General features: G+C 37.5%; 1 protein-coding gene across 2 annotated transcripts in view; it reads right to left on the bottom strand.

Moving 5' to 3' along the window:
* The window catches only part of PRKG1 (protein kinase cGMP-dependent 1), a 1,234,019-nt gene that overhangs the window by 1,053,740 nt on the left and 157,846 nt on the right, over positions 1-22,433 (bottom strand). The gene's annotated exons all lie outside the window — the stretch shown is intronic.

The following is a 22,433-nucleotide window of genomic DNA, read 5'->3' as shown; positions in this document are numbered from 1 at the left end:
TATTGTTCAGTTTATGCTGGTTCCAGGAAATAGGAAAGAGGACATGATGTGATTATTGAGAGACTTAGTGTCTCTATAGTACAGCAACGAGCCGCCTCCATTGGCTAGTCTTTTTTTTTTTCTAAGATTTTATTTATTTATTTGACAGAGACACAGTGAGAGAGGGAACACAAGTAGGGGGAGTGGGAGAGGGAGAAGCAGGCTTCCCGCAGAGCAGGGAGCCCGATGTGGGGCTCGATCCCAGGACCCTGGGATCATGACCTGAGCCGAAGGCAGACACTTAACAAGTGAGCCACCCAGGCGCCCCTCCATTGGCTAGTCTTTTAGTCAAATAAAGAATAAGAGAAGTTTGTTAACAGGAAAAGCCAATTAAATTGAAATATTTACATTTTTATTTAGTAAAGTCTTCTAAAGAGCTACTTAGAAATAGCATATGATTTTTACCGCTATTCAACTGCATTTTAAATTCATCCATTTTACTTAGTGATTCAAACCACCCCATTTTCATACTCTGCATTGCGGACTATCCATCAAATGATTAATATGACCGGGAAAGAATCTAATCTGAGATTTTCTAGAAGAAACACTGGTGTAACCCAGTTAGGGACAGAATAGTGCACCGCGTCAATCATGAATGACAGTGCCCCCAAGCCATCGGGCACCCTCAGTGATTCTTGGAGTGTGCTACAGAGAAAACCAAGAGGGTATCGTACAATTTCAAACCCGCTCCAAATACTCATCGGAACTCTAAATTCCTCAGATTTCTGGTTTTCTCTAGTTTCCACTCTTTAAAAGAGTGTACTTATTTCATGTTATACTTACTACACACTGTTGCTCCTCATTGGACCTTTATACTTTGCTTTACTGTCACATCAAGACATTTTACAGACTTACGCGGCGAAGGCAGATGCTGAGGATGGCTTGAAAAACGATAGGATGTGTAATGCAATGCTGTTCTGCTGCTCATGCAGCACATCCATCGTACTCCAAATATTATTTCCAGGATGACACATGAAAGCTCCGAGTGGCAAAAAGCTCGCTCCGCTCCATGTGTGGGCAAGCTCCTCACACCTTAGGGCTCTGCGTGTGCAGGTCCCCTGTCCGGATGCTCTTTCCCTGTTTGTCACCTAGCCGAATCACACCTGTCATTCTGGATCAGCATCAATGTCACGGCTTTACAGAAACTTCCCCTGACACTCCATCTAAAGCAGGTATCTCTATTATTATTTCTCATTGTAAGCCTGCCTTCTCAGCTTCACACTTTTCAGGATTTGGATGTATGTCTTGTTTAAGTATTACTTTGATGTCTATCATCGTTAATCATCACAACACCCTCAGAAGTACTAGGCACGCTTATTATCCACATTTACAGATGAGGACTTTAGCTGCTCACTGCTAACTGCTAAACTCCTGGCACAGTGCCTTGCTCAGAGCACTATATAATTAGTAGTCATCGAATACGGTGATTGAACCAGCCATCTCTTGGAGTTGAAATTTGAGTCTCTGAACATGATGGGAAAAGGCAGACAGACAGAATGGAGTTTGAAACTGCCTTATTATATGATCCTCATATCTAGAGTGAGATATATACTCTCTACGCTTTACTTTTTCATCAGCAAAATGAGTGTAGCATCTCCTTCACAGAACTGTTGTCAGGATGTGATGAATTAATGTAACCAAAATAACCTAACCTTACTGAGCATTGATAATTTCTATTCATTTACCCTCATTCCAGCTCCCTGGATGTTTAAAGGACACACCTCATTTCTCTTTCAGATGATAGCCTTTCAAATGAAGTATCTGGTCCTTTATTTTTCCAGTTAATTAGGTTGTGTTTCTTAAATTGTCCTTATATTTATCGACTTATGAGTTCATTCAACAAATATTTATTGAGTACCTACCATTTGAATGATATAATTACTCATAAATCCTGGTCAGGATGGAGTATACAACTAAATAGGAAGTTTACATTACTCAAAATCAGGATCACTTAAAGGATTTATTAAGACACAGACTTCTGTTAAAAAAAAAAAAAAAAAGAAGATAGCAGGAGGGGAAGAATGAAGGGGGGGAAATCGGAGGGGGAGACGAACCATGAGAGACTATGGACTCTGAAAAACAAACTGAGGGTTCTAGAGGGGAGGGGGTGGGGGGATGGGTTAGCCTGGTGATGGGTATTAAAGAGGGCACGTTCTGCATGGAGCACTGCGTGTTATACGCAAACAATGAATCATGGAACACTACATCAAAAACTAATGATGTAATGTATGGTGATTAACATAACATAAAAAAAAAAAAAGACGCAGACTTCTGGGTGTGATTATCCCTAGACTTTTTGATTCGGGACGTCTAGGGTGGGCTGAGAATTTTCAATTCTAACAAGTTCCCTGGTGATTCTGATGTTGCTCGCTCGGGAAACACACTCTGAGAACCAATGAACCACACTATAGTGATATTTGCCCAAGACAGACAGGAAATCTGGGGAGGGAAAAATTACTTTAAAAGGGAAAAACTTGCCAGGCACTGATGAAGAAGGTGGCATTAGCTCTGGCCTTAAGCGATGAGATATGAATGAGGTTTCATGTTTGTTTACCTTTGGGGTGGAAATGATCATATTTGAATAAATATGACCGACACTTTGATAATCCTATCACTGAAAATAAATCAAAGAAAAAGTATAAATCTGTTTAATGGAAGTAAGTGGCAACTAGTACGTGAAAAGAACTCATGCTGTAGGTCGATCGGTAGAAACTAACATACACCAGTGTGAAGAAACTCAAAGGCATTCGGAATCTATAACTAATACATGCATGAGTTAAAACAGTTAAATGAGCCCACCTCGATTACGGCACCATACTGACTCTGTCTTAGACAATGCATGCCGAGTCTAGTCAAGTGTCTTAGCTACTCCATTGCTGGTGTTTCTTGATTCCAGAAATCGCCTGTTCTCCAAAACATATTTTATCTGCCACATCATTGGTAAGTTGATAAAGAACTAGCTGGTTACAGGTTAAACTCAGTGCAAATGCACAAGCCCTTTTACATTGTCTTTTCCCTGAGAGAAAAGAAACTACTCATGATGTATAAATAAAAAACACTGCACTTGTGTAACCCAGCATGCTAACTGCATAAAGCACCCAGTGTGCTATTGACAAGTAGGGCAAACTGTTTCTGAACCAGCTGCAACTTCAAAGGCATGACAAAGAGAAATTTGAAATTTCAGGGCTGAAAGGAATTGCAGTTGAAAGGATATCTAACCAATGAACTGCACTAATGGAAACATGCAGTCCATGAGTAATGAATAAAGGTACAAAGTGTCAAATTAAGGTACCAATCCTACAATTACAGATGTGATTGCTTAAGCAGTTCTCTTTATGAAGGGGCATACCCAGCGGTGGGCCAGAGCTGACTCCGATTAGCAACTCTGCATTCAGGCATGATGTTGGTAGTCTGAAATTGGCCACAAGGAGAGTATTCACGTTACAAACATTGGCAAAGACTACCAACAAGGTTTGTTTTTCTTTTCTTGTTTTTTTTCCAGAACCGACTGTTAAACATTTACCATTTTCAATTTCAAGTTCCCGCTTCTTGAGACTAAGGTAATAAAACATTCGATTATATGCACATCTGTGTTTTTTAAAAAGATTTATTTATTTTAGAGGGGGAGGGAGAGAGAGAGAGAGAGAGTGTGTGGGAGGGGGGAGGAGGGAGTCCAGCAGACTCCCCGCTGAGCATGGAGTCTGACATGGGGCTTGATCTCCTGACCATGAGATCACGACCTGAGCCAAAATCAGGAGTCGGACGCTCAACTGACTGAGCCACGCAGGTGCCCCCAATTATATGCACATCTTAAGCAGATGAGAAGAAAATTAAATATCTGAATTTCCTATGCTAATTTCTTATGCTAAGGATAATTAGTGTACATTAAAAAAAAAAATGTTTACAACGCCCTTAAATGAATATTAAGTGTTTCACATTCATGATCCTATCTGGCCCTCCATACAAGAACCTTTTGAGGAAGGTAATATTAATTCATAGTTTACAGGGAATTAAATATAGGTTCATTAATGTTAAATAATTTGTTCAAGACTTTTCTTGACTAGTATACCCTACTATATCCCTAAGTCAAAAACATGGGATTCTTTACTCCTCAATCCTGGAAACAAGGATAACTGAACTGAAGTTGATAAGCATCTCTCCATTGCAAACAATGAAAAATAATTTAATTGAAAAAGAGTTTTATGTTACATTTGTTGAAGCATAAGGGAAAACATTCTCAATAGTAACAGATTTTGTGAAATTCAATTCTCTCAAATATTTTAGGATGTACAGCTTCTTGACCTTACATAGTTGATCTAATCAGGCCTCAAGAAAGATTTGATCTTTTTTTTTTAAAGATTTTACTTATGAGAGAGAGAGAGAGCAAGCGCACAAGTTGGGGGAGGGGCAGAGGGAGAAGCAGACTCCCCGCTGAGTGGGGAGCCCCACGCAGGGCTCCATCCCAGAACCCTGAGATCATGACCTCGGTTGAAGGCAGATGCTTAACCGACTGAGCCCCTCAGGCACCCCAAGATTTTATCATTTTTTTAAAGATTTTATTTTTTTTTGACAGAGAGAGAGACAGTAAGAGAGGGAACACAAGCAGGGGGAGTGCGAGAGGGAGAAACAGACTCTCCGCTGAGCAGGGAGCCCGATGTGGGGCTCGATCCCAGGACCCTGAGATCATGACCTCAGTTGAAGGCAGATGCTTAACCAACTGAGCCCTCCAGGCACCCCAAGATTTGATCATTTGAGATTCCTTTAAATCTAGCAATTCTTTGATATAGCTGGGTGTTTTCATTATTTTTTAAAGTTTTATTTATTTAAATAATGTCTATCACCAACATGGGACTCAAACCCACGACCCTGAGATCAAGAGTCACACGCTCTTCCCATCTGAGCCAGCCAGGTGCCCCTAGCTCAGTGTTTTTAGAAAGGAATATATTTGGTATGATAAACTGAAGAAATACATTTGTCATCCACAGTAAAAGTTTATTAAACTCAGTTTCACTTTAGTTACAGGCGAAGCATTATAAGATACGAAAGCCAAAGTATTTTTACTCAATTTTTTTTCTAATTGTCTTTGCTTTCCTTAGGGCAAAGTTTAACTCAGCCAGTTCTCTCTTGAGCATAATGAGATATGCTTCCATAATGATGAAAGATTTATACATGGTTTTGTGAATCTCTCTATTACTACTATCAAAATATATTACTGGACTCTTATATATGCTAAGTGATCCATAGCGTGATCACAACATGGTATAATATCCTTCAAAATTTCATCTTCAGAAAGTTGAGAATTTATATATGTGTACATACACACACACACACCCCCCCATGCTTAAGGATCTTAATCTGAAGTCTGCCCAGTCCAAATGATATTCTGTTAGATCAAACAATTTTCAAAAGTTGTGGCTTATTAAATTTCAACAGAGGATTCAGAAAGCTAAAAGACCAAATATGGGAGATTTTAAAAATGAAAGTTTCATCTAGAAGGAAAACAAAGAGATAATTTTCAGAATTAACCAAATGCTTAATATCTGCTTAAAAATTTTCAGAAGCTACAAGAATAATGTATTATCAATTTTCATTATCCATAATATAATTCTAGATCTAAAGGGAATTTAATATAGCTTTGTGTATGTGTGTGTGTGTGTGAGAGAGAGAGAGAGAGATGTTTTTGCATGCATGTGGGTGTGTGTATAGATTACCTACAATAAACTGTGAGGTTTTGGTGTTGGGGAATATATTTAGCATTCAAACAAGATTCAACTAATAATTATTTGTTAAATAAATGAAACACGTACTCTTTGCTGGCCCCAGGCTAGGCAGTGGGGAACGCTCACAAGGTTTCTGCCAAAATGGAACTCGGAGTCTGGTAGACCCAAGAGGTTCTTCAATACCCATGCCTTCATATCCTCTTTAGAATTAAAATTCTACTAATAAATTAAGAAAACGTATTTGATACATAGACCTAGGCTTGAAGATGTGCAAATAAATACACAAAAATTCAATCATTCTCATTGGAGGTGTTTAGAAAATAGCACGTGGTGTCCTGCAAATAGAATGACCTGACGGGATATATATACATGTACAGATCTTGGACAAAAGATAGGGCCAATTTTATAAAGACGTGATAAAATGTAATACAATGCAAATACCATGTTACAAAGAAATAAGAACTACTTCTCTTTCATGTTGATAACCCAGCCTGGAGCTTCCCAAACGAGAACGTCCTGTGTGCTATCGCATGGTCATCTGATTAAAAAATACTCTCTTTCCAATTTGTTTTATTAGATTTTATTTTAGGATTAGATTCCTTATTCTAAAATGTATTTTTTAATGTTATACGGTTAATGATGACTCATTAAAACATCTTTAAACCCAAATACATCTTCACTAACTTTAAAGTTAAATAGCGCTAGGATGAAGAGGCAACATTTGCCTGCAGTGGAACGTTAGGTGAGGTTTGGAGAATTAGCAGTTTGGAAGAGGTGATGCAGTTTCATTACACAGCAGTGACTCATTCTTTCACCATGGAGTGTGATTTCTGGAATTGCTATTTGGAAGCAAGTGTGTGAGGTAAATACTCTTAAAAAAACATAAATACTCACTTGTCATTCTTTGTTCATCCTGGATAACAATATTAGGGCAAAGAGAAATAAACATATATCTTATTTGATCTACCATGTCTTGAGGGCTTTTTGGTGCCACAACTTAGCGAAGCCCTAATGCAATAAATCAGCAAACGATGATTGTCCACTAGGTGTTCCCCCACAGCCTTGCTCCTCAATTAATCTCTTCCATTTCTGGGAAAACCAACTCCATTATTCCAGTTGTTCAGGCCAAAAGTTTGGAATCCTCCAGTCCTGCTTTCATCTCACATACCACTTCCAGTCCAGTTCATTATTCAACGGTGCTGGCTGACCTTTTGACCCAGTTCTCAAATTGGACCATTTCTTACCACCTCCACTCTTACCATCTTAGTCCAAGTCAGCATTCCCTTGACTGCATTCTTCTTGACTCTTCAATAGTTTCCCAACTGATATCCCTCCTTCCAATTTCCATGGCTCCAAGGAAGCCATACATTAGAACATGTTGCACTTGAGCTCAAATTCTCCTGGGTAGTCCCATCTTGATTAAAAAATAATAATAACAAAAGTCCTTACCATGGCCTACAAGGCCACTTGGAGCTCTGTTGTATCATTGATTTCTTTACCCAATTCCTCACCCACCCCCCCATAATCATTCACTCTACTCCAGCTACGCTAGCTTCCATGCTATCCCTTAAACATGTCAACCACAACCCCATCTCAGGCCTTTGGACATCTGTATTCCCTTTGGCTGAAATGGTCCTCCCCCATATATCAGCATGGCCTACTGTCACCTTATTCATTTCTCTGCTTCTGCTCAATGTTCAACTCATAGAGTCCTTCCTTGACTACTATATATAACATAGCGATTCTTCCCCCATCCTGAATGTCACTCTCTATCCCCTTACCATGCTTTGGTTTTCGTAGCACTTATCACCAACCAATTATATATATACATACACACATATACATACACACTCACACACACACACATATATACATTATAAAGGTTTGTTTCATATCTTCCCGATTAGGGTACAAGCACAATATTAACAGGCATTTTCTACTCTTTGGTCTCTACTATCACCCAAACACTTAGAGGGAACAATGCCTGGCACAGAGTATATGCAAAGTAAGTATTTTTTGAATGAATAAGTTGCATGAATGAATGAAACACAGTGTGACCCATGTGCTTATAGAGAGGGACACAAAGTTATACCAACTTCAGAGAACAGAATCCAGCCCAGTAGGGAAGAGTCAGAGAAGGCTTCTCAGCAGAGCCAACCCCTACGGTACCTCTAAAGAGCAGTAATGTCTTTTTCTTTTTTTAATGTGGGGTGTTTTTTTTTTAACTTTTATTGTTTTTTAGCTGAGTTACATCCCAGCCAGATTCAAATGGTGAATGGTTGAATGCCAAATCAGGTTCAAATGGTGAATGGTTGAATGCCACACCAAATCATAGTTGCATCTGATCAGGCCAAACAAGAGCAGTAATGTCTTAGTGTGTGTATCCCAAGCAGAGAAAAACATCTATAGGGTCACAGAGACAAGAGAACATTCAAGGAAGTTGAGCCAAAGCCACAGAGTGGTGAGTGCAGAATCTAATAGGGAAGCAGGAGCAAAGTTAGAGAATTTCCCCAAGCTTCCTTAACTAGTTACATGGTAAGTAGTCAAGATCCAGGTTCATGTCTGCCGAATTCCAAAAGCCAGCTCTCTCTTTATTTCACTGCAGAGTTTTCTATCCTCAGGAGTTTGGAATTTACCATGGGAAAGCACTGGAAAACAGTAAGCAAGGAGGTGACACAAACACATGTGTCTTTTAGAAAGATCTTGTTCATGGTAGCATAGAGGATGTACGGAAGTGTAAGAAGCCTAGGGACAGGAAGACCTATAGGAATTGTTGGAAAAATTCAGGCCAGAAGTTCTGAAGATCTGAAATAAAGCAGCAACAGACAGCAACACATGACGCTGCTGGGCTGATAAATGGAATAGGATTTGAGGATAAGCAGATACGGGGCCTGGAATCACTCCTGGGTTTCCAGTGTGGGCCAGGGTTGGGGAAGAAAGGAGGTGTCGTTCATGAAGCTGGGAATGCAGTAAGGTTCAAAGAGGATTATTCCAAACATTTCAAGCTGGTCATACAGCCACTTAATGGATGGATCTGGATTAAACTCCCACAATTAATGGCTCTTAGTCCAGTGACCATTCCTCCACAAGACAACTATACTACATGGCTAAAGCTCATAACATAAAGCACACAGAAACAAAAGACAGAAACCTAGTTCGGCAGTCTAGTTATGTCAAAAAAGTCTATACTTTGTGAGAACATGAAACAGAATGTACTGTTGTAGAAAATAATGAACTATTACTTGCATAAAAAAACATTCTAAAATTAAGTTCTCATCACAACATAATGTCATATGTGTTCACAGTTGGAGTGAGCCTTTTATCTTCAAGTGTTACTTATCTCATAAGAGCTGCCTCTGGGAGAAGAAAAAAGAAACTTGACTTTCCAAGAAAAATAAATGAAAGCAGCAAGTTGTTTTTTTTTTTAAACTTACCCCAAGAAAATGCTCAATAGCATGGTGTTAAGATACCAAAAACAAGCAAATGCACTAGCAAATGAAAAAGCTCTTTCCAAAACACATCACCAGGGAAATATGTAGAGATGTCACACATTTACTTAGCAATAAAAATTTAAAATGAGACACACAATCAGTAACTGACAATTTTCAGTTTACACATAACATTGAGTAGACTACACTGGGACCACATGTAAAATAACGTATTCTCTTATTTCACTTGAAAGCATTTATGGCATTAGATGAATTATTGCAATGAACCTTCTAAATATAAAATGCTACATTTTCTAGAATTCTTTTAAATAAGGAATAAGCACAGTATAAAACCATTTTCTTCTCCAAAAATGCTGATTGGATTCAAAGGATATTTGATTCTTTTATTCTTTGGGAACTATAATTAAAGTCTAACTACAAAAAAAAAAAAAAAATTCAGTATCTTACTACACTAATTCAGGATAATCACTGAGAAACCCAATTATATTCCCAAATCTTGAACATTAGAAAGTGTGCAAACAGAACCCATAAAACGCATCAAGGATACCTTTCAAACTGTGAAATGGAATGTAATTAACAGAATAATAAGCACTTCAATGCAACCGACTTGCCCTTTGTTGATCAGTATTGGCTATTTGCTCTAGATTTAAGTGTCAGTCTTCACAGAAATTTTTGTTTCTAACTTACCAAGATTTTATTTAAAAGCCATTTGTTACAAACTTCCAGTTATAAAATAAATAAGTCCTGCAGATGAAATGTACAGCATGGTAGCTACAATTAATAACATTGGAATGCGTAATTGAAAGTTGTTAAGACAGTAAATCTTAAAAGTTCTCATCACAAGAAAAAAAATTTGTAATGTATGGCGATGGATGTGAATTAGACTTATTGTGGTGATCATTTCTCAGTATGTACAAATACTTGTGTTGTACACCTAAAACTAATATTATGTTATATGTCAATTATACTACAATAAACAAAAAAATTTAAAAAAGACATTTGTTTTGTAACATGATCCTATGTATGTGCTATTTGGGGTTGTGGAGTCAATATCTGATTCTTTTTTTTTTTTTAAAGATTTTATTTATTTATTTGACAGAGAGAGAGAGAGCACAAGCAGGGGGAGAGGCAGAGGGAGAGGGAGAAGCAGGCTCCCCTCTGAGCATGGAGCCAACGCAGTTCTTGATCCCAGGACCCTCAGATCATGACCTGAGCAGAAGGCAGACGCTTAATGGATTGAGCCACCCAGGCGCCCCTCAATATCTGATATTTTAAACTTTAAACTAATCCAGCGTGTTTTCTGAAACAAGCATCCAGTTGGTCATATTTGTCTTCAGGTCATATTTCAGAATCACTTAACACTAACAAAAATTACTGAAAACTTCAAAAAGATTTTGCTTCTTTGGGTTAGATCTATTGATGTTTATTCCATTAGACTTTAAAACAGGAAATTCTTTAACACAGGTATTCGCTTGAAAATAATAAACTTACTACATGTAAAAAAGACTTTTTATAAAATTAACTATATTTTAAAAACAAAAATTTTAATAACAAGCATGCCATTGCTTTATACTTTCTGGAAATCATATTGATATCTGGCTCAATCGAAGACAGCTTCATCCTCTGCTTCTGTGCCCTTCCTGCAGCTACATCACACATCATGTCGCTTCTAGAAAACTCTACCACATGCTCGTGAGAGAATGCGATAGAGGACAAAGGACATGCTCATGTTATTATAAAGATAGGCTTGACCTCAAGGAGCCCCTACATGTTTCCCCAGCCCAGACTTCAAGGACAGCTCCTTCAAAAATGTTAGTGTCATTACATTGGGAGGAATTTTCAGTTTACTACAAAGATTTCTCATTAGAGAATTTTAAAATATTTATGAATATCTCTGTGTATGAAATCTGTGAAAATACCAAAATTCGCTCATTTGATCCACGGCAATGTACAACAGCTAGCTACTCTAACTACAAGAGAACTCCTTTCATCAATCTCCCCTCTCTGCCTTGTTACGTTGATGGGACACTTCGCCCCCTACACTGAGGCCTCTTAATGGGGCTGTCAGACAGGTGTCACCCACGTGGCATCTCCAGTAGCGTCTGAACTTGACATCGTCAGGACAGAACTCCCGATTTCGCTTCTTTGCTATGAACTCCACACACTTTTTCCCATCCCAGAAAATGGCACCACCGTTCACCCAACTGCTTAACTCAAAAACCAACAAGTCCTTCCCCATTTCTCTTTCTTTCACCCCCATATCACATCTACGAGCTGCCAAAAATGCATCAGCCGTCCCTTGCTTCCCATGCTGTCATCCCAGCCTAAGCCAGCGTTACATTTTGCTTGGGTCACTGCTGTATGCGACCTCCCAACCGGAATCCCTGTGTACCCCACCACTCCACAGGACATGTTTTCCACCCTCGATTAGTAGTGGAATCTATTTTTCTACTCATAAAACCTGAATCACATCATGTCCCATCTCAACTGAAACTCCGATGCTCTCTAAATCTCTTGGAGTAAAATTAAACCACCTCCTGCGTCCTATAAGTGACCTTGCCAATGTCAACTCATGTCATTGCCTTCTCTCTCTGGACCACGCCAATCTTTCCCCACCTTTGCACGTTTCTACTTGCAACTGTCCTCATCTGGGACCTCTATTCAGAGTTTCATGTGTCTGGCTCCTTCTTGTCATTCGGGTCTCAGCTCCAATGATACCCTCGCAGGAGAGCCCTCCCTGACCCACCTGATCATTGCCAAACCTACCTCATGACCCTCTCTTACATCACCCTGTTTTATCAATTTACTCATAACCTTGATAACTATCCACAAGTATCGTGCTTATTTTTGTGAATGTTCTCTGTGCTCTTCCCCTGCGACGGTCACTAGGCTGTAAAGTCTAGAAGATATAGGACTGTGTATGCCTTGCTCACTATTCTACCCTCAGTGTCCACCGAGACACAATCAGACCCAAGAAAGCATTTGTAGGAACTGAACAGCCGGGGTGAATAAATAATGACTTGATAAGCGAACCATAATAAAGAAACTGTACTGCCAAAAGAACTTCATGAAATACTTTCTTTGCTGTTCTCAATTGTCAAGGGATTTACAAAGAATTTCATGTATTCATGGACGACACTCAGTCAAATCCACACACTGCTTTATCTCTAACACCTTTTCTACTTTCGTAGAAACACGCCATATGGAGGGGGAGGAAAGCATGGTAGTTGAGCAAGACCTGCTATGTATATATGCAACCTAATTCTCAACACAAAAATCTGCTGAAACATTTTTCCTATTTCGTGTGGCTTTGACCTCTAGAACTGATGTAAGAAATAAAAACTTAAATGCATAGGATTAAATGAAATGTCAAGACTTTCCATAGAAGTTATCTTAATTTTCTTTTAAGAAAATGGCAAGAAATTTGTTCTAAAAGCACATAAACTAAGTATTTTTCCTTTGCAGACTAATTTTTCACTTACTCGAGAGCCTTATCATCAATACTTATGATTATTGTTGTTAATTCTCTATTTTTCTTTTTTTTAAGATTTTATTTATTTATTTGACAGAGAGAGACACAGCGAGAGAGGGAACACAAGCAAGGGGAGTGGGAGAGGAAGAAGCAGGCTTCCCACCGAGCAGGGAGCCCAACATGGGGCTCGATCCCAGGACCCTGAGATCATGACCTGAGCCGAAGGCAGACACTTAACCAACTGAGCCACCCAGGCGCCCCATAATCCTCTATTTTTCTTATAGATTTGAATTTAGCCATTAATAGCATCCTCTATGCTATATTAACCACCCCATCATCTCCTAAGACATAATGTGGACTCTGGGAAGAAATAATTTCATGTAAACTCATATACACACACACAGGCACAAAGTATAAATATCTGTGCATGAATATTTCCAACAGGCTAAGTCAATAAAAATGCCTGCACTGGAAATATTGGAGCAAATTATTACAAATCTTTAAAAAATGACTTTAATTTAAGGGCATGTACTATCATTGAGTGGAACATTGGGGACAGCATAAATCTATATTAAGAATATTGCTGAAGGTATTAAATATTCTAAAACAGTATGAAATACAACATAACAAAAGAGTAATATAAAATGATGCTCTGTAAACACAAGTCAAATATAAAATGTAACATTGAATTATATCTTTCTAACCATATAAATGAAAAAAAAGTTTGACGATTAAGTGAATGGCTTTCAGTAAAAGTTATCACAATAGGCTATTAATTAAACTCTAATGGAAATGAATGCTCACTCCCTTCTTTCTGCCAGTGGGAAATGAGCGATATTTTAAAGAAGCTTGATCAATTTTTGAAGGAAAATTTTAAACACATTGGCGTTAATTATAATTGTATGAAAAGTTTTAGCTTTACTCTGTAAATACACCATTGAATATTAGTGAAGTGGAAAACCATCTCTCCTAATACTTGGGCCCCTTCATCAGATGATTCTTCCAATATAGTTTTGCTATTGATCAAAGAACAGAGTAACTTAACTGGCTTTGATAATGAAAAGTATCAAAGTAACTTAAGTGCTCTTGTTAAGTCACACAAGATAGCACACAACAAATAGAAAGTAAATATTGTCTTGTTTTAAAAGCACGTCCTTCCATATATTCTTATGAATAATTATCAAGTAGTTTCATTGTACCCAAAAAACAATCAGCATTAGTAAAGTTGGGCAAACAAGGCAAAAAAAAAAAAATGGTATTAAGTAAATCATTAATATAGTCAATAATAATTTCTTGAAATTTTAAATATGCATAAAGCATGAATTTTCAGGAATTAATTTTAATACCATCTTAAATCATCAATCATAACTTCATACTCTGTGCACTACTATGAAGCTTTAGCACAAAAATATTTTCGTTTTCATCAGAAAGGAGTTTACAGAAGGGCCTAAATATAAAGATCAGACTCAGACTTCAACCTTCCAAAACGACAGGAGTTAAATTCAGATAAAGGATGGGCTATTACAGGGCTGCATTCCTCAAATGCGGAGTCATGGGAGAATTCCAATAAGGACTTGTGAGACCAATTCCAATGTCCTTGGTCCCTGGGTGGGGTGGGCTGTTGCCATGGCAACCACATCTCACAGCATCTCCTGCTGGGAAGCAGCTCCTATCTGCCTAGCTTTTTGAGAGCCTGCCAAACTACTGCTTACCATTCAGGGATTTTTCATTAGAGGAATGGATATTAAAAGCGTTACTCTATCCAGCCCCGCCACCCCAAAATCATTCGAGATCTTGTTAAAAGTCTCCGAAGAAATACATCTATGTGATTTTACATTGAGCCCACAACAATTTCAGAAGCCCGTCAAATGTTTAGCATGCAAACTGGCCACCAGTCCCAGGTACTGAGGCCCAAAGTAAGCTATACCTCATTAGTAGGAAATCAATGTGTTATCACACTATTGCCAAAATGGTACTAATCCATAGTTTCTTTTCATTTTTTTTTCAGCTACACTGTATTCATTTTTAACGTTCACGGGAAATGCATTTTTAAACTTTCAAATTTGGCATTCTCTCAAAATCGCAGAATGGAGAGTTGGATATTTTAGCAAAATGAAGCAGCATAGAAATAAAACCTATAACTGTTATGAAGTAATAGTAAGAAAAATATACTTGTACCTTTTTAACATAACCTCTGATTTCCTTTACCAGTTTCAGAGAGATTTTTTGAAAAAAAAAAAAAAATGATGGCTCTCCAACTTTTTCTGTCCCAAAAAGAAAAAGGGGAAAAAAAAAAAAAAAAGAACCAAGGACAGTAATTTTCAAGATTTTAGCTTTTGGGAGTCTTCGAAAGTAAGAAAAGCCACACTATTGCCCTCCTCAATGTAAAAAATTCAATTCTACCACTAATAATTTGGAAAAAAACTGGAGAGAGCTACAATGGCAGAACCACAATGTGATTATGCTATTTTTAAAAAAATCAAAGACATGTATAAACAGCCTAATGAGTAGTAAGAACATTATCCTTCAAAATATGTCAATTTTTCAAAAAGTGGTATCCTTAAAACATCTTGTTAATTTTTCTTGACTTGTACAACAAATGCCATTACTTTATGATGGTAGGTACACACACATCTTTATCTATATTAGCAACAAAGGAAAAAGGTATCGCTCAGCTTAATCATCTATCCCTATTCATCAAATCCATCACTAAATGATTTTTTATTATTTCCAAATATAAAACGCACCCTCACAGAAAAAAGACACTGTTATCACCAAGCAAATTCAAAAGCATGTGTACTATCCTCTAAGGACAATTTATAAAGAATTCTTAAAATACACTGGGGAAAAATATGAACATAGAAATGAAAATGCATTGCCTTTCCAGTTTCCTGCTTTGAAAAGGACAACTCTCATTTAGATCACAAATGCAGATATACTCCTTGATAGATAATTCCTCATACACCTAACTCAAGCACGTGCCTTCACTGACACATGCATTCACAACATAAACATGGGCACAGAAAACAACACCCTCTAGAATTTCTTACAAAGATACAAAAAGCACAAACCAAGAAGAAGACTGATGTTATTTCACTACACTAAAATTAGTAACTCCTATTCATCAGATAATACCACAAATGAGTAAAAAGTAAAACTACAGATTGAGAAAGACATTTGCAATGCATGTAAATGACAGGGATTAAAATCTGAAATATGTAAAGTCAACCAATCAACAGAAAAAATGGGCAGAAGACTACAACAGATACTTCACAAAAGAAACACAGAGGGCCCATGAACATAGGAAAAGCTGCTCAGGCTTATTAGTATTCTAGAGCAAAATAACTGGAAATAGTCTAAATATAATCACCAGCAGAAAGGATAAATAAATTGGGTTATACAGCACCACATAAAATTGAGCCAAAAAATTAAGTAATAGAAAAATATGTGCAGTATTATTAGATTTATATATTATAGTACAAAAACATTTAACATCGGATGCTCAGGTGAGTTTTTGAGAGGAAGACTTTGGAGGGCTGGGTTCTCATAAACTAGCTTGTAGGATACTCCTTCACAGACTCACAGACTGAGAATGTCAGAGTTTAGGGAAGGGACAGGAGATGCGTTATGAGTCAGCCACAGGGAATCCCTTCTTCACCCCCACAAACTCTCTCCAAGCAGATGCTCTGTAGTCATTGCTGGAATGCCTCCTGAGATGGGGTTCTTGCCACCACATCAGGCTGCTCACTTCCCTCCTGGAGCATATCATTCAGCAGCAGGTTGATGCCAAAGTCTTCCCTCTAACTTGCATTTCTCCTTTGGTCATGCAGATTCATGGAGAATAATTCCCTTTTCAAGTGACAGCATTTTCAGTATCTAAAAAAGTACCCTTTCTTCCTAAACTTTCCATCTACTCATGAAACAATGTCATTTAAATATATATGTAATTATACTTCCCGGACTTGGTCAAGTCTATCAAAGGCTTTTTTGAAGCTTGGCACCCCAAAATAAACATGATAACCCACACCATCTAAATATCTCAGACCCTTGTCTTCCCCATTGACTCCATAACAGAAATATAGTTTAATAGTTGCATTTCATACCTCCAGATCCACTTGGCTTATGATCACTTCTTATAAACATATGTCTGTTTTGGTTTTATGTAAGCAGTACATAGGTTTCCTCTTTCACATTAATATTATAAGCTTGGTCCAATGAAAGAACTGCAAAGTAACCTCAAGAGCATTGGTATTTCAACTGTTCTAAAGATAGCTTTCAGATTAACATGAAAAACTCACAAGGCCAAAAGGCAACAGCTGATTTTGGAGAATGAAATGGTCTGTTTCTCATGTTAAAATTGCTGGGAGAGCTCATTCATATGAAAATGCATTCAATTTCCTCATACTCTCAGGTAGTGTTTTGAATGCCAAATGACATGGCCAGGCTCATCATTAATGTTCAATTTTATATAAAATCCCTCTTTGAATGTCAGCTTTTGTACATCATTTAATTATATAAAGACAGTAAAAATGTTTCAGGGGGAGAAAGGAACAGAGCTTGAAGGATCACGTTGTGTAAGCTTACTTTGGAATGGTGGCTGGCATGGTGATTCACGCCCACACTGAAGAATCAACAGTGTTGGACATCAGCCTAAAGGGCAGACTTGGTATCAACCCACTGAGTGGGGAAGGAAGCAGACAACCCAGTGACTTTGTCCACAGAAGGAAAAAGTGCCATCTCAGTGCAGTAACAACAGAAATGTGAGGCTTGTCCCTGAGTGTTGATGGGAATGGTCAAATATCACTTAGCATCCGTGTACAAAGGCCATATTAAAAGAGCGTGGGTGATGAGCTTCTTAAAAGGGGGCTGTGAGAAAAACAAAATCAATGCCATTCATTATAGACAGAAAAAAACAGATCCTTCCAGATACACAGCAGAGTTGAGTCCTGTCAGGACAGAGAGGCGGGCCAAGATTAAGCCAAATCTAAAGCTGCACATTGGATTAGGAAGAAGTTATGGGTAAGAGGAGAGGAGTGAATGGTCAAAGATCTATGGAGAGGTCAACAAGCAGTTCAGTGTTCAAAGGATGCAGAGAGACCTAAGAGGTATTTATGGGAACATCTGGGTTATTCTCTCTTTGCCCTATCGCCATTCAAGTTCTATATTTTCCTTAAAAATAAACCATTTCTTTTTATCCTATGGTTTCACGCTGCACATCTTTAATGGGCTCCTAAAACTGGGATAATAATACATAACAAATATATACCACCAGGTCCTCTAATGTGCACTTCGAAAGTTAATGTTGCCCCATCATCATGTATGGGAACTCAGGGGCAGATGGTGCAGTTCGCACCTCAACGAACTGGTAGGATGATCTTGGCCAAGTTATTCACCTTGTCCTTGCATCAGGTTCTCCAGCTACTAACATGCAGATAATAGAATACCTACTCCTTAAGGTGGCTATGAAGATTAAAATTTAATACCCATAAAAGGATTAAACAGTCCCTGGCATTTATAAGTACTTAATAAAAGCTATTATCATTAACAAGCACCTCATAAAAAAATGGATGATTTCATTAAAAAGTTTAAGTTAAAATAGCCAAGGCTCACAGAACACTCGATAGACGACTTGCGATTTCTTTTTTTTTAGGATATAAAATGTAACCTATCTGCTTCCACAATGAAACATCACAGGAAACGTGCAAATCAACCACTTTGACGGATAAAAATTTGACATTTTTCAATACGAAAATATTTGATTAGATTCACAGAGAAGATGTTTTACTCACATCACCATTGAAACGCACTAAATCAGAACATGTTTTATTTTGAAACACAATAGACTAAAATGTATCTCTATGATAACAAAAGGGAGGGCAAGAGTATAAGGATAGCAACAAATTTTACATCATAATCCAGGCCAATGTCTGTTTAGGAAAATAACCTGTATTCAAGTATTTTGTAAGAGTCATTGATATATCTGAAAACATAATTAAAATGTAAACGGAACCTTAGCAACTTAACCTACTTACAGTACTGCCTTAAAAAAACTAATACCAAAGGATTCTGACTCAAACTTAACATTGAAACTTCTCCTAGCCCGCAACTTTAAGTATCTGAAAGTCACACAACTCATTTTGCTTGAAAATATATGATAATATATTTATGCTACCCCCAGATGATTTTCCCCCAGTCATCCTAATTAGTGAAGTCCTTACCATATGACTCTTCTCTTTTGCTAAAATGATGAGAAATTCTGGCATTTAGGTGTGCAATCCTACTTGGGACACTGCCCAGCTAAAATGAAAACTACTTAAGGCACATGTTAAACAGCATTATACGAAGTAACTTCATTTAGATAAAGAGAGACAGAGAAAATTGGACTGATTTTCCACGTAAACTCCCTGGGTGTTTTTCTGAATGTCTGGATAAAAGCAAGTTTGTGAATGATCCTCCATAGCCTACTCATCCATTGTTGCTATGGAATGCTCTTTATAAATATTAATGTTTGCAGATGAAAAAGAATCCATCTCTATCAAGAACATGCTATCTAAATTTTGAGAAGATTAAATACGTTGATAAAAAGCTAATTAAACAATGAAACATTTCTTCAATTAAAACTTATAAAAATTTAAATGACAGTTTTTTTTTTAATTTGAAATTATTTTGACACAAGGATATTAGCACAAGATCAGCCCAAGTTACACTGAACTGGTTAGAATTACAGCTTGGAGACAGATCGGCATCATTTATAAGATTATAGTCATTTTAGTGAGTTTAACTGAAGGCAATCAACAGCATCACTGCAAAATCCGTGACTCTGAATATTGATACACTATTTAAAACCCTGTTTCAAAAAAGATAATTAAGATGACTTGCTGTTTAGTCAATCCAGCAGGAAAAGGAAGATAAATAAAATTTTTCAAAATTAGCTTGAAGCAATAGAGGAAAATTTAGTAATATTTACCTTTACCTCGGGAAGCCCGTCATGGGTATTTCTTCCTTATTTTGTTATAAATATGTTTGTGTGTATGTATGTGCACCAAATTCTTGGTTTTCTTCTCTCATACCCCCTTAACATGTAACATAAGATATATCGACTTTACATCACAGTATTTAAGTATTAGCTTTATAACACAGAGTTTATTATGGGATATTACGGAGAAGAGTAAATATTGCCCAAGAACTCTGTACCCTTTTTTGGGGAAATTGTTAGTGGATTTTCAGTTGTACTCAGAATCATCATGTCATGGTAGGCAGAGCTGCAACCTTGCTGCTGTCTTTATTTGGAGATTAAGCATGGTTTAAGGAGATGCACACAGGTGCTGAGTTGATAAGGGGAGGACCTGGGATGGTTAATTTTATGTGTCAACTTGCTAGGCCACGATATCCAGATATTATTGGTCGAACACTATCCTACATGCTTCTGTGAACGTATTCTTTAGATGAAATTAACATATAAATCAGTAGACTCTGAGCAGCAGATTACTTTCATAATATTGGTGGGCCTCATCCAATCAGTTGAAGGCTTAATAGAAAAAAGTCAGACCTCTCCAGAAGAAGAAGGAATTCTGCCAGCAGTCAACTTTCAGATTTGAACCACAGCATCATCAACTCTTCCCTAGATGTCTAGCCTATTGCCTTTACCATGCAGCTTTTGGATTTGCCTGTGTCCACAATCACATGAGCCAATTCCTTAAAATAAATATCTATTCATCGATACCTACCTATCTATCTATCTATCAGCTCTGTTTCTCTGGAGAACCCTGACTAACACATAGCCCCATAGTTAAGGGCTGGAACTCTATATCCAGATAACTTGGGTTCAGTCCTAATTCTACTATAAACTAGTTGGGAGACACAGGCAAGTTACTTAACCTTATTGGGCCTCTGTCTCCTCATCTATAAAGAAGAATAATAAACATTATCCCTTACCTCATAGGATTGTTTTGAACATTAAATAAATTTTATACATGGAAAGTGTTTATACAAAGCATGCTCAATATGTTGGACCTTGTTCTAAGCACTTAGTAAATATACACTATGATTTCTAAGCTTCTTCTAACATAGCTAGTAAACTAGCAGTTAGTCTTAGAAACCAGAATAGTATGGATAAAGAGATTTTCTTTAGAAAAAATTTGCAAGGTTGTGTGGAAATCTATTTTCGTAAGAGATATTCAAGATAAAGGAAAACAACATACAGGTTCTGGAAATATCCGGTTCTTGAATGGATTTTCAATAATTAGCATCTGCAAATGGGGAAGTGAGGTGTATCTTCCTTTATGCAATAGGGATGTTCTTACAAACGTGACTGACAATAAATTATCTAAAAAATCAACCATGAAACCACTGATAAACTATAATCTAAGAAATGCTTTAAACTTGTTTTTTTAATTGTCAGCACTTCTTAACATCTCTCTCTGTATTTATAGTTTATACTTGGCCTCTGTATATTTCTTGCATTTTTCTCATCTTTTCTGCTTACTACCCACATATACTCTTGCCCTATAATTTCATCTCCTTCCCCTGCAATTGTCTGCCAAGTGAATACTGTTCGTGTTTTTGTTTATAGTGTCTTGCTTTTATTTGGAAAAAAGCCTAGCTGAACATTTATTTCCTTTTGGCCTGGGGAAAAACTTCATAATATTGACCCAAAAGCTGAAAACTTATGGAGAAAAAAAAAATGATCAAAATTATGACTTAAAAGTTGAATGCCTAATATATGTCAAAAAAGATGACAAAGAAAAATTAAAAGGTGAATGACATAGGCAGGCAGCACATTTCTTATATGCTGTTAAGTATGTGATAGAAAGAGTAATGCATACTGTTATTTTATAATGTTTTACACTTTACAATAACATTTATTCCAAGAATTTCATATTAACTTCAGAACAATCTTATAAAGACGGTAGAAAGCGGGATTTTTCAACATCAACACTAAGGACGGTTTGGGCAGATAATTCTTTGCTGTGGGCAACAGCCCAGCACAGCAGCATTCCTGGTTTTTAACCATGAGATGCCTGTAGCCACCCCCCATCTATCCCCACTCCCACTGTGACAACCAAAAATGTCTCCAGGTATTACCAAATGTCCTGCGGAGGCACAGATCACCACCAGTTGAGATCTACTGCCAGAAAGGAGTGACAATTGGTAGGACCTTTTGTTTACAAATTAGGTAAAATTCAAAGAAGTTAAGTCACTTGCCCAAATACACCCCTTCTCTTAATGACCTATCAACTTGACAATTCTAGGACACTGCCATGAATGCTTGGGGTAAGACACTAACCACCACCTAGAAACTGATTGTGATGTTTGCGTGGCAACTCTCTGATCTTCTAGGCACTTCGGAACTCACTTTTTCCTCAGCTGATCCAGCCATTACTTCAGGCTTGTGTTTTCCCCCAGAAGGAAAACACGGCATTATAAATTCCAAGTTAGAAATAGACAATATGAAAATTTATCTAGGCATAAAATATATTTGTATGGTGTCTGCCTATAAGCACTTTCTATCTTAACTGGGGCAAGAAATTGTTTATGAAACAATCCATCACTCTTACTAATTAGGTAGCTCATAGGCCATCCGACCAGTCTGATTTCCTCTTCCACACACATATAAAGCATTGAAAACATTCTTTTCATAGAAGCATGATAGCAAGAAACCTAGCCATACACTGAAAATTAAAGGCAGAGTTGACATTCTGATCATCTGGCCAAAAATACTTTCCAGCTCCTCTGGAAGCTCCGTGAACTTGC

The sequence above is a fragment of the Halichoerus grypus genome, chromosome 7 (genome assembly GCF_964656455.1).
Source record: "Halichoerus grypus chromosome 7, mHalGry1.hap1.1, whole genome shotgun sequence".
NCBI lineage: Eukaryota > Metazoa > Chordata > Mammalia > Carnivora > Phocidae > Halichoerus > Halichoerus grypus.
Note: the sequence above shows the minus strand (reverse complement) of the source record. Positions and strands in the feature narration are given on the sequence as shown.